The sequence below is a fragment of the Echinops telfairi genome, unplaced genomic scaffold, assembly GCF_000313985.2.
Source record: "Echinops telfairi isolate 266 unplaced genomic scaffold, ASM31398v2 ScPeMD7_2;HRSCAF=8, whole genome shotgun sequence".
In the NCBI taxonomy this organism is placed as follows: domain Eukaryota; kingdom Metazoa; phylum Chordata; class Mammalia; order Afrosoricida; family Tenrecidae; genus Echinops; species Echinops telfairi.
The window spans coordinates 35,187,875-35,195,035 of NW_022103898.1; positions in this window are offsets into that span (position 1 = coordinate 35,187,875).

Here is a 7,161-nt window from a genome sequence, read left to right on the forward strand (position 1 = left end):
AAGGGAGGGGGAAAAATGAGGACCTGATGCCAGGGGCTTAAGTGGAGAGCAAATGTTTTGAGAATGATGAGGGCAATGAATGTACAATGTGCTTTACACAATTGATGTATGTATGGATTGTGATAAGAGTTGTATGAGCCCCTAATAAAACGATTAATAAAAAAATAAGGTTTGTGGCACCTTGTGTGTGTGTGTGTGGAACCATTCAAATAAGGTAAAGAACAGTAACAAGGGGATTGGTCAGTTTTGGCATCTTGCTAGGCTGAAATAAGACATGTTAGAGGTGGGCAGGAGGGTCCTGACTACCAGCAAGAAGAAGAAACAGGAAAGTAGTGTCTTTTGATCCTGGGGACCCTTTACAGGGAACCCTCTACACTCGGGAGACAGGGGAACACCAGAGACAGTGCGAAGCAGTGGGAAGCATAGCAGCAAGGGTAGCAGAGGCAATAGAAGCTGGCTGACAGAGTGAGAGAGCTGTGTGCCTTGGGGCAGGCAGCTTGCTGGCAGAGTGGGGTGCTTCCAAGGGCTCAATGGGCTGAGTATCAGAGCAAGGGCACAGTGACTTAGAAGATATCATCCTGATTCAAGAACTGTGTCCTGAGTCATTTCTGAGCCTGAATTGTAACCGATTACTTCTCGAATAAACCCCACTGGCTGTGAGTATTGCCTGTGAATTCTGTGCCACTATTGCAGTTTATGATTGAGTTCAGCAGAGAAGTAGAGATTTCTGTAGGTGGAATAGCTGGTGTCAGAATCTGTAAAAAAGGTTGGAGGGAGGAGCCATGCCTGACCTTTGCCTCATAGGAGTCAAGGTTGGGCTGTTGATCTTGACTCTCTCTCCCGTGTGCAGGTAGAAGAGGTTCAACACTGTCCTCATACCATGTTTACAGTGGAGAAGCTGTAGGTTCCAAAACTGCAGCAAAACAGCTGTGGAGGAGCAAAGACCACGAAGTTAAGCTAATACAAAGCCTATTTATTCCCACTGCCTCCTTTCTGTTTTCTGGATGAGATTGTGTAGAATTAGTGTTTCTTTTTCTTGCTTTAAATCTTTGGTGGAATTCTCCATTGAAACTACATGGAGTTTCAATGGGCCTAAAGATTAGGAGGTTTGGTTTAAGAGATAATTTTATTGGGAGCTCGTACAACTCTTATCACAACCCATACATACATCCATTGTGTCAAGCACATTTGTACATTTGTTGCCATCATCATTCTCAAAACATTTGCTTTCTCATTGAGCCCTTGGTATCAGCTCCTCATTTTCCCCCTACCTCTCCACTCCCCCCTCCCTCCTGAACCCTTGATAATTTATAAATTATTATTATTTTGCCATGTCTTAACACTGTCCGAAGTCTCCCTTCACCCACTTTTCTGTTGTCCGTCCCCCAGGGAAGGGGTTATATGTAGATCCTTGTAATCGGTTCCCCTTTCTACCCCACCCTCCTTCTACCCTCCCAAGATGAGGAGTTATTTTAAAGAGTTTTTTAGGAGCTTTCAATTACAGATGCAATTTTCTTCTTACTTATGTTGCCGTTAGCGGTCATCAAGGGGACGCCCACTCATGGCAACCTCATGCACAGCCCACAAAACAAAACAAGACTTTGTGGTCCTTGGTCATTCCACGATCCGTTTCAGATCAGACTCTTGTGATATCTTGTGTTTTCATTAACCCAGATCTTGCCCATCCTAGCAGCCCATGTCCTGGCTGGGAAGCAATCCATACCTCACCCTACAAAGCTCCAGGCAAGTCCTGAGGAGGTGGGAGAGTGCGGGGAAGCAAACATAGTGGGGCTGCGGCTTTCTAAGCCCTCCTGGCCGCAGTCCTCTCACCACTCTGAGAAGCAGAGAGGCTGGCTGGTTATTGTTCAAGATGAGCAAGCTTTTCTTCCTAGTGTGTCTTATTCTGGAAGCTCTACTGAAGCCTGTTCAGTATCATAACAGGCAAACCTTCACTGTCAGATGGGCCACGGCTATGCATGAGATCTCTTGTCTGGGAATCAACCCAGGGAAGTCCACAGTTCTACCACAGAGCTTATCCATGGCCTCTTTCATAGTTCTGGGGCTATCCACATGACTGATTATATTTTGAGTGTATTGTGGTAGTTATTTCCTCCCCTTTGGTTGTTCAATAAATTGTCACTTGGGTTTATTCAGATTGATAATTCCCAAAGGAACATAAACTGTTAAGTATTACTTCTTGAGTATTTATTTATAAGGGAATAATGCATCGGATTTGAAAAATTCATTTGAGATATTTTGGCAAATGACAAACATTGGTTCATATAACTGAATGTTTTTGTTTTTTTTTAATAACTGAATGTTTTACTTCTTCCTAGATTCTATTACACTCAAGTAAAAGTCTACTGACCTTTCCGGACTCCTAAATGTCTTTTTCTTTCTGGTTGTCCTGGGCTCCCCCAACCCCCCTAACAGTTTCATTTGCATATATTTCCCATATTATACAATGCAATAGTTTAATCACATCAAGAAGAGTTGTACAATCAACATCACTTGTTGGTAGTTTCTCCTTTTGTAGGCGTTTGTGCTCTTTCTCTTCTTCTGAGACTACAATGACAGAAACAATAGATTTGCTTTTTGGTGGTTTTTTATTTTTTAGGTAGCCCATAAGTACCCAAGGCTCTGTTCACATGCTTTACATTTGATATATATTTCTTGGTTTCAAACTGGATGATTTATATTGCTTTATCTTCAAAATCACGATTTTTTTTTCTCTCCCTTCCATTCTGCTGTTGAGCCCATCTGCGATATTTTAAATTTCAGTTATTGGTTTTTTTTTTTCATTCTAACATTTCCATCTGCTGTTTTCATCTTTTGTTTCTTTGCTGAAGCTTTCGATCTTTAAAATTTGCTTTAAATGTATTCGTCATTTCTCATTGACTAATTTCCATGGTGGCGACTTTAAAATCTTTGTTAAATCATCCTAACCTCTCAATCATTTTGGTGTTGGCATCTAGTCATTGTCTTTCTATTTGGGTTGATATGATCCTGGTTTGGGCATGATGATTTTTATGAAATTGAAATGTGGTTGTTTTGGATATCATGCTATGAGACTCGGCATTATTTAAACCTTTTTCATTTAGCTCCCTCTGGCTAGGAAAAAGGTGTGACTCCTTGCCAAGGCCAGGTTCCAGGACAAGTGCAGGTTCTCCATGCAGCTGTCAGTGATACCTGAAGGGGCGAAGGGCTGCTGTTACTGCTGGCTCAGGGCAGGAAGTCCAGCTCACCTGTGACGGCCGATGGAACCCCTGTGGTCATAGTGCTCACATTCTGGCTGACTGGCTTGACTTCTCCCTAGGCCTCATTGGATATATCCCAGAAGGCAAGAAAACAGGTGTGAGGTGGCCGTGCAGGACTTCTATTTGACCTTGCTCATGTGGATGTAGGAGGGGGGGACCACCATTTTTTTCCTGGGGCATTCGACTGGAGTAGAGTGGTTCTTATCTAAAAACATTTCTAGCTAGACTCCTCCTTTCTTTCCTGGTTCTTGGCCAGAGAAAGCAGGCTTTGTTAGGGCTGCTTTTGTCTGCACCCATTGGCTTTTTTGGTCTGGCCATCTTCTTCAGCTCTGAGACAGACACTGCAAAAAGGAAGCCCAGGGAATTCATTGAGATGCTGCCCCTTGGCTACCGAGGCCTCCAGCCAGTTTACCTTCTTCCCACCTTCTAGAATCTTCTTATTTTAAAAAAAAAAATCATCTTATTTTTGTTTTCTACGTAATGCTCCAAGGAGCCCTGGTAGTGTAATGGTTACATGAGAGACTGCTAACCTAAAGGTGAACAGTTTGAAACCACCAGTTCTGTGGGAGAAAGAAGCTGCATAAAGAGTCGTAGTCTGGGCAACCCCCAGGGGCAGTTCTACCCTGGCCTGGGGCCACTCTGACTCAGAATGGACTTGGTGGCAGGGGGTCATGTTTTAGATACTGTGCAGAGTTTTTAGCTGTGCTTAGCAGGAGCAGTAGGGAGAGGCCTTTTTCATCCTTTTGGGAGAAGTGCTTAATATATATCTACCCTATTAATGATACATATTTTTAGGCCTTCCCAATATATAGATAAAAATACATATGTAACTTTCAAAATGAAATCTAAATGGATGATTATTGAGTTTGCCCTTGGTTTCTTTGGCTATTGGCTACCAATATTCCAATATCCTTTAGGAATCAATTCTCCCCCCCGCCCCCAGGGCTGTCTAGGATTCAAATATTTGGAAAGTGAGACCACGTAATCTAGTCTTGAGATACTATAGCAATTCATAGGTAACTGCCATGTAGTCAGTCAGCGTCCATGTTGCAAGTGTGGGATAGTCTCATGTGGCTGGTGGCTGCCTGATTGGACAGCCCAACAGTCTAGGCCACTCAGCTATACTGCCTGAAACCACTGAGAACCAAACCCATTTCACAGCCAGAAGCAGGGAAAAACTCTTGGATGTGAAAGGGTCAAGAGAGAAGACCTTCCTTCTGGCTGTTGCTGAGGTTACAGGATGTTCCCGAGTCCTAGGTAAACAAGGACGGACGTGAAATGGGGTTTCTTCCCTTTCTGAGAATGAGTCGCATGTATGTTCTATTGAACTTGGCATTTCATATCTGGCCATGCCTTCACTATGAAACATAAAAGCCAAATGAAAATGAAGCCAGCGAGCTCTTCAAAATGCTGTTCGCCAGCTATGTGGGTCCCTGAAATCATGACCTATGTTCATGTCCTGGCTGGTCCCACAGCAAGGGGTGTGAGGCCAATATAAGCCCACATCACCCTTGGAATAGAAAAGTTCCCAGAGTTATTTTTAGAGTACTTTACGGGGCTCTTCAAGTTATGAAACTTCTTTTAAATGGCAAACATTACATTCCGTGCCAAGAAGTAGTTACTGATCTTTAAAAACTTAAACCCATTCACAGTAACAAATAACTTAATAACATTCTTCTCAACAAAAAACCTCCAAACTCGCTGCCATCAGCCTGATTCCAATTCACAGCGAACCTGCAGAACAGAGTATAATTGCTCCTGTGGATTCCCAAGGCTGTAAATCTTTAGGGGAGCAAAAAGTCTCATTTTGCTCCTGTGTAGTGCCTGCTGGGTTTGAACTGCTGACCTTGAGGTTAGCAGCCCAATATATCTAATCCACTATACTACCAGGGCTCCTAGAATCCTATTAGGACATATATATCATGTTATTTCTGCAAATAAATTGATAAAGAACTGACTGATGTTAAGTTAAAAAACAACAAAGATATTTTAAGAGATTATATTGAAATATATTTAATATGTTCTTTAATATATAGCATTTTAATTGTCCTCCTGTTTAAGCAATATGTGCTTATTTAATTGACTTTAAACAAATGATATAAAATAGCATGACAAACAATGAATATTAAAAATAGCATACCTTGTTTGATTTAGAGAGGTCTAAAAATATAGTTTGGGATTTCCTTATGTGTTATGTTGTTATCAGCTGATGTTGAGTTGGCCCCCAACTGATAACTCTACAGACGGTGGAACAAAATGCTGCCAAATCCTGGGCCATCCCAGTATTCCATTGTGCATCAGAGTGTTGTGATCCATAAGGTTTTTATTGGGCGAATTTTGGATATAGATGATCAGACCTTTCTTCCTGGTTCTTCTAAGTCAGGAATATTTTCTGAACCATGCTCAGCATCATAGAAACACAGAAGCCTCCATTAACATGAATGGTGACTGTATGTGAAGTGCATTGGGTGGGGATCAAACCCGAGTCTGCTATAGGGAAGGTGAAAATTTACTACAGAAACCTCACTGCCCACAACTAGCACCAACAATAACAATATTCAAGGTCAGATAGCTTAAATTCTTGCATTTTGTAGGCTTAGTAAACATGAAATCACTTGAATTTGATGGGTGCTCCATTGAAGCTTGAGAAGATTTTTTGTTGTTGCTGGTGGTGGGGTGGAGTCCCTTAGCTTATCTGTTCTGTAGACGTCTCCAGTGAAGATCAATCACCTACCTTCGAAGACTGTAAAAAAGTCATGATAACTTTGCTTGACTTTGACCCTTCAGGAGCCATTAGGTCCAAAGCAAACTCTTTCCTCACCCCACTCCCTCAGATTTCCCAACTCTCTGAGTGACTAGAGTATTTTTTCCCCATTAAGATGACATGGAATGGGTTTCTGCTCCTTGCGATGAAAAGTGTCCTGGCTAATAAAATATTTTTATTTATGCAGGAAACCACATACCTTTGGTAACTATGAAACGGATTTGTTCATAGTAGTTACCTGTAGAAGGCGGAGGAAATACAGAGTCACATTTGTGGACAGTCAGTCATTTCAGGAGGTAGCGGATGGTAAAATCTGATGGTATAGTCAGAAGGAAGAAGTTCGAACTGCAGTGAAGGTTTTGGCAAAACAAAAACAGAAGGCTCCAGGAACTGACAGAACACCAATTGAGATGTATCAAAAAAGGGATGTGACACTGGAAGCGCTCACTGGTCTACCTGTCCCACTGACTGGACAAGATTCAAATGTGTTCCATTTCCAAAGGAGGGTGGTTTAAGAGAATGAGGTAATTATAGAACAAGATTATTATGATGACGTGCAAATAAAATATTGCTGAAAATAATTTTTAAAAAACAGGTTCAATAGTACAATGACAGGAAACTACTAGAAACTCCAGAGAGGATAGGAAACAAGGGATTGCCATTGCCAAAGTCAGGTGGTTCTGGTTGATGTACTTTACTGACTATGCAAAGGCACCAGAGTGCGTGAATCATAAAAAAATATGAGTAATGCTGTGAACAATGTGAATTGCAGAAACATAATTGTGTTCCTTGGGAACCAGTACACATACCAAGAAGCAGTCTTTTTAACAGAGCAAGGAAATACTGCTATGGCTTAAGATCAGAAAAGGTGGGAGTCAAAGTTGTATTGTTTCACCATACTTATTCAATCCACCTGAGGAGCAAATAATCTGAGAACCTGGGCTATATAAAAGAAAAATACAACTTTAGGATTGGAAGAAGACTCATTAACAATGTGAGATATTCAGGTGACACAAGATTGCTGAAAGTAAGGAGGTGTAAAACGCTTACATATAAAGATAAAAAAATACAACCTTCAGTATGGATAACACCTCGACCTAAATAAAACCCAAATCTCTGCTATGCGACCAATAAGAAATA